The 6,132-nt window shown below is 37.9% G+C and overlaps 1 pseudogene; it reads left to right on the top strand.

The window, feature by feature from the left end:
* Nucleotides 1-1,255: 1,255 nt before the first annotated feature.
* LOC138151460 (26S proteasome regulatory subunit 10B pseudogene) lies at nucleotides 1,256-2,547 on the top strand (annotated as a pseudogene).
* The last annotated feature ends 3,585 nt before the right edge of the window (nucleotides 2,548-6,132 follow it).

Below are 6,132 nucleotides of genomic sequence, written 5' to 3'. Positions count from 1 at the left end.
TACTGTGTAAGATTCCTCTAAAATAAGCCCTCCCCCAAAAATAAGCCCTATTGAGATTGCTACTGTAGTGAAGGTGATCCCCTGCGCTACACGCTACATTACGGTACCCTCTGTATGCACCATTCCCCCCCCGGGTGAAACGCACGCCGCGCTCCGAGCTGCATCCAATCAGAGCTGCAGCAGTGAGCGCGTCATCCTGTTCTTCCCCAGTGATTTGCTTATTGAATAAAGGTACATTTTTTTGTTCACATTTACCTGTTTATTAAAATTGCTGTCAATGTTCATTAAAATAAGCCCTCCCCTGAAAATAAGCCCTCTGGTGTTTTTTTGTCCAAAAAATTAATAAGACAGTGTCTTATTATCGGGGAAACACGGTAGTGAAGTTGTAAACTGATTCAACCATTCCATAGAGCAATTTGGAACTATGTCCAAAAAGCTACTAGACCATGCATACCCTTTGATCTACCAATACCACTACGAGGTCTGTATCCAAAAAGAGATTTAAAAAAGGAAAAGGACCTATTTGTACAAAAATATTTATAGCAACCCTTTTCTGGGGACAAAGAATTGGAAATTGCAGAGATGTCCCTCAATCTGGTTGAACAAACTGTAGTATGTGATTGTAATAGAATGCTATTGTGCTATAAAAAACAATGAACAGAATAGAATGGTCTCAGAAAAACCTTGAAAGATTTACATGAGCTGATACAAAGTGATATGCACTGTGTACAAAGTAACAGCAATACTGTAAAATGATCAGGTGTGAATGACAGCTGCTCTCAGCAATACAATGACCCAACACAACTATAAAGGACTTATGATGAAAAATGGCATCCATCCCCAGAGAGACAACTGATGGTGTCTAAATGCAAAACAAAACATGTTTTTTAACTTTATTTTTCTTGAATATTTTTGGTGGACCTATGTGTTTTTTTTTCAACATGACTAATATGGAAATGTGTTTTGTATGACTACACATGTATAACCTATATTTAATTGCTTGCCTTCTCAATGAGGGAGGTAAGGGGGGATGATGAGAGATTTTAGAACTCAAAAGTTTTAAAACCAAATGTTAAAACATTGTTTTTACATGTAATTTGGGGAAAATATAATGCTAAATTTTTAAAAATAATAATAATAACCCTTCTGCAGTTTTTGGTGGCAAGGAATTGTACATGAATTGCCACCATAATTCCCTCTATTTTCCATGGAGGACCATAAAGATTGTACTCGTGTATCTTAAGAGTTTTGTGGGCCTCCCCGCCCTGGCACCCATGGACATTCCCAGCATCCCCTATGAGAGGTGTCTTCTCATCATGGCGGACCCGAGAGATAAGGCTCTCCAGGACTACCGTAAGAAGCTGCTTGAGCACAAGGAGATCGATGGGAGCCTCAAAGAGTTAAGAGAACAGTTGAAAGAGCTTACCAAGCAGTATGAAAAGTCTGAAAATGATCTGAAGGCCTTACAAAGTGTTGGGCAGATTGTGGGTGAAGTGCTTAAACAATTAACAGAAGAAAAATTCATTGTTAAGGCAACAAATGGACCAAGATATGTTGTGGGTTGTCAGCGGCAGCTCGACAAGAGTAAGCTGAAGCCAGGGACAAGAGTTGCTCTGGATATGACTACACTAACTATCATGAGATACTTACCAATAGAAGTTGATCCACTGGTTTACAACATGTCTCATGAAGACCCTGGGAATGTTTCTTATTCTGAAATTGGAGGGCTCTCTGAACAAATCAGAGAATTAAGAGAGGTAATAGAATTACCCCTTACAAACCCTGAGTTATTCCAGCGTGTAGGAATAATACCTCCAAAAGGTTGTTTGCTTTATGGACCACCAGGAACAGGAAAAACCCTCTTGGCAAGAGCTGTTGCTAGCCAGCTGGACTGCAATTTTTTAAAGGTTGTATCCAGTTCTATTGTAGACAAGTACATTGGTGAAAGTGCTCGTTTGATCAGAGAAATGTTCAATTATGCCAGGGATCACCAACCATGCATCATTTTCATGGATGAAATAGATGCTATTGGTGGCCATCATTTTTCTGAGGGTACTTCAGCTGATACAGAAATTCAGAGAACTCTTATGGAGTTACTGAATCAGATGGATGGATTTGATACTTTGCACAGAGTAAAAATGATCATGGCTACAAACAGACCAGACACATTGGATCCTGCTTTGTTGCGTCCAGGGAGATTAGATAGAAAAATTCATATTGATTTACCAAATGAACAAGCAAGATTAGATATATTGAAGATTCATGCAGGTCCTATCACAAAACATGGTGAAATAGATTATGAAGCAATTGTGAAGCTTTCAGATGGCTTCAATGGAGCAGATCTGAGAAATGTTTGCACTGAAGCAGGTATGTTTGCAATTCGTGCTGATCATGATTTTGTAGTACAGGAAGATTTCATGAAAGCAGTCAGAAAAGTGGCCGATTCTAAGAAGTTGGAATCTAAACTAGACTATAAACCTGTCTAAATTATACTTCTTAAAATACATTAGCATAATATAAAAATAAAGTTGAGGAAAATAAAAAAAAGTTTTGTGGGCTCTATCCAAAAGTAAGTCACTTTTAAATATATTCAACAAATCCAATCATGCATACCTGTTATTTACAGTTTGCATAGTGAAGTAATACTGCTTATTCCAAAAGGATTTATGTAGGTTTTTAACCAGTTTATCATGTGCTGTAAGAAAATATGTTTTGTTAATATTTTATTACTTTTTGTTAGGGTACTGTAAGGTTAATGGAATAGGAAGATCTTCCCTGCCCACTAACAGGCCTATGTGAACTGCTTTGAGCTCTGGTCCAGCTCATAGCTGTGATACAGCCTGAGTCACATAGAGCTCAGTGTGTAGGAGGAGTTTGCCCAATCTAGTAGAGAGTAAGACTGAAACAGAAAGAGAGGCAGAGCAGAGAGTGGAGGGAGGAACTTGCCTAAGGGAGCTTGTTTGTTGGGAGTCCTAATAGAAGTCATGCTTAAAATGCTGGCACTCCCTGGATTAGTGATGAGTATCTTGTTAAATCTTACTTCCTGATATCCTAATAGTGATGTTCCAAATAAATGTTTTGGTTTTCCCTTAGAGGAAGAGAGCTTATTATATTTTTCGAATCTACCCAGAAAATGCATTTGCATATTCATAGCAGCTGCTATGGGTATCGCATTGGCATTACATTTAGCATCGAGGATGGGATCGCAAAATATAAAACTTCTACTTGGAGATAGAAAGACTCTAAGAAGGAAATGGATATCCTGGGGTGAGAAGATTTGCCTTATTCCTCCCTGGCGAAAGAATGGGCTAAAAGCACAGGACTTTGTGAAAACTGGGAACCAAAGCTACAGCATGGGATTTACATAGATTTTTACATAGATGTAGAAAGATTTTTGCAAGGAATACCAATAGAACCAGGGAAAGAAATGTCAGGGATCTGTAGAAGAGGATGGGAGTTGTTGATGAGTTACCATACTATGTTTAAAAGTAGAAACAAGTTGCTGGAGGAAAAGGTTCAGATGGAAAAGGGGTTAGCTGATTTGCATGAGAAACTTTCTATGCTACAGCATCAGAACTTTCCTTTAGAAGAGCAAGCTAGAAAGTATCAGGTGGTAGCAGAAAAGACAGCTGTGAGTTTAACTCAGAAAAAGAAGAGAAAAGTTAACAAGAGAAAGTACATGGAACCCTTGCATGTATAGGGCCTGACTGGGGCCCAGACACCTGGGAGAAAGACATAGGTGAGGAAAAGGAAGCAAATTCAGATGAGGAGGCTTCTAGAAATGTGGATGTACATCCAAAAATATGAAGGAAGCAGAAAAACTGGGGGTGGGGGGGCACACAGTGTTTAAGGAAGTAACTGAGGATTTTACATAGCAGGAAGTTACAAATATATTAAGGTGATTTACCAAAAAAAACTGGAGAATCACTAGTATCTTGGATGATGAGAATCAGTGATGAGGGGGCTGGAGGAGTAGGGGTAGATAACATAGATTGTTTGAAATTTATAAGTATTAGTCAGAATCCCTATGTACAACAAGTTTTTAGGCATTACCATATTCAAGGAGTCAACAACAGATTAATTTGTTAGCTTTAGTTGCCAAAGGATGCAGTAAACAGTATCCCACTGACTCTATGTGACCTAGTGGAGAAAGCTAAAGGAAGAGGTAATGGAAACTGAAATAATGATCAGAGACACCAATGCTTATCACAGTACTCCCTAACATCAAATGTTATAGTCCATTTTACAATTCCAAAAGTATTCCTTAACACTAGAATAATTGCATATGTTTAACACAGACTGAATGAGCTGTTCTACTAGAAGCAAGATATCTCTGCGTGCGCGCACGCGCGCGCGAAAGAGAAAGAGAGAGAGAGAGAGAGAGAGAGAGAGAGAATCAATCTCACCCAAAGGACCAAAGTTTTGGGGGAGGCAAGCTGGGAATTTGGGACATTTTGAGATACTGGCTCCTCTACATTTCTGTTGATTCCTAAAGTCTTTTCTCTCTCTCTGCAGAAATGATACTGAGAAGAGTCTAGGTCCATATGTGTCCTCTTGCTCAAATCAGGAAGGAAGAAAATGTCTTTGCTCTGAAAGGTTTCCTGCCAACTTCTTCTCTCATACAGGCTCAGCATGGAGTCACCAATCTCTCCACTACTGAGGAAAATATTATGCAAATGTTCCAGGCTTAAAGCCAAGGTTTTGTTATTATTGAGTAGGTGTTAATTGCTTTAAAAGTTTTCTTCCCACTCAGCTTTGATTTCAATACATCTCTTTACATACTCAGCCATAGCTTTCTCCATCATGTCTTTTTTTGGAGGGAGGGAGGGAAACAAGGCAATTGGGGTTAAGTGACTTGCCCAAGGTCACACAGCTAGTAAGTGTGTGGAGTGTCTGAGTCCCAATTTGAACTCGGGTCCTCCTGACTCCAGGACTAGCACTCTATTTACTGTGCCACCTAGCTGCCCCTCATTCATAGCTTTAGGACTGTTGTGTCTTACCTGTAAGACACCAATGTTTTTGCCTGTGTCACCTTCATTGATTGGTTCAATGTGATCTCTAGATTCAAGCTTGCAATGTTTAATCTTTCTCTGTCTTTGATGCATTTTGAATTTATACTTGTTGAGTACAAATGACATTTTTATATCATTGAAGAAACATTTCACTAATGGTAGAAACAAGTTAATTTGTTTTTCAATGGAGCAATATGGTTTGATATAATCCATATGTATCCAATGGTTTTATGCTCTAGATTCAAGTCTTTCTATAATTTAGAAGCCATACATAGCTCTATTTAGGAAAGATGATAAAATTAAGGTTAGCATAACCATAGTGGGCTTAAACAGTCTTCCTCAAAAATACCATGTATTATATAAATAGTACTTGACTTTATTGCATTAGAAGTATTATTATTATTACAAACATAGTGATAAGAGGGTATATTGTTAATTTACTTCTGTTTTCTTCATTCTTCATCACTTCATATGTCTTCCTATATTTCTTTGTTTTATTCATTGTCAACACTTCTTATGACACAGTAAAATTCCATTAAATTAATATACTGCAGTTTGTTCAGCCATTCCCCAGTCATTGGACATATGGGTTATTTATAATTTTTACTATTATAATGATGCTATGAATATTTCTATACTAATAAGCCTATTTTTCTTTCAAGTTCTTTTGTGTCATTTGGTTATTTATCAAAACAATATTTTTGTTATCTTCCCATAGTAATTTCATCAAAATTGAGAATAGGTTTGTGGGGACAGGAATGTTCCTGTATATAGTAAATGTAGTAAGACCTTATTATGCCACTCCAGTAAATACCTTTGCCCTAAACTAGTTGTGTCTCCTCACTGTTTTTTGAAAGGTAAACAGGAGGCTCATGACCTATAGTTTTAGGAATGTGGACCCAGACAGTATCTTGAGCCTGCAATAGTTGTCTTCCAGGAAGCTGAACCTCTGAATGTAAGTTGGGAGAAGCCTACAGAGCTCAATATATATGCATAATGGGGATTTGGCACATATATAGACTTCATTCCCTTTCTCTACTAATGCAAACTTTACACACAGACTATGCTAGGGAGCTTACTTTCAAAATAATCATGACATGTAAGGAAAATGTCTTGAAGA

The sequence above is a fragment of the Petaurus breviceps genome, unplaced genomic scaffold (genome assembly GCF_028583685.1).
Source record: "Petaurus breviceps papuanus isolate PSGF00001 unplaced genomic scaffold, PetGlider_PUasm1.0 90897, whole genome shotgun sequence".
Lineage (NCBI taxonomy): Eukaryota > Metazoa > Chordata > Mammalia > Diprotodontia > Petauridae > Petaurus > Petaurus breviceps.
Note: the sequence above shows the minus strand (reverse complement) of the source record. Positions and strands in the feature narration are given on the sequence as shown.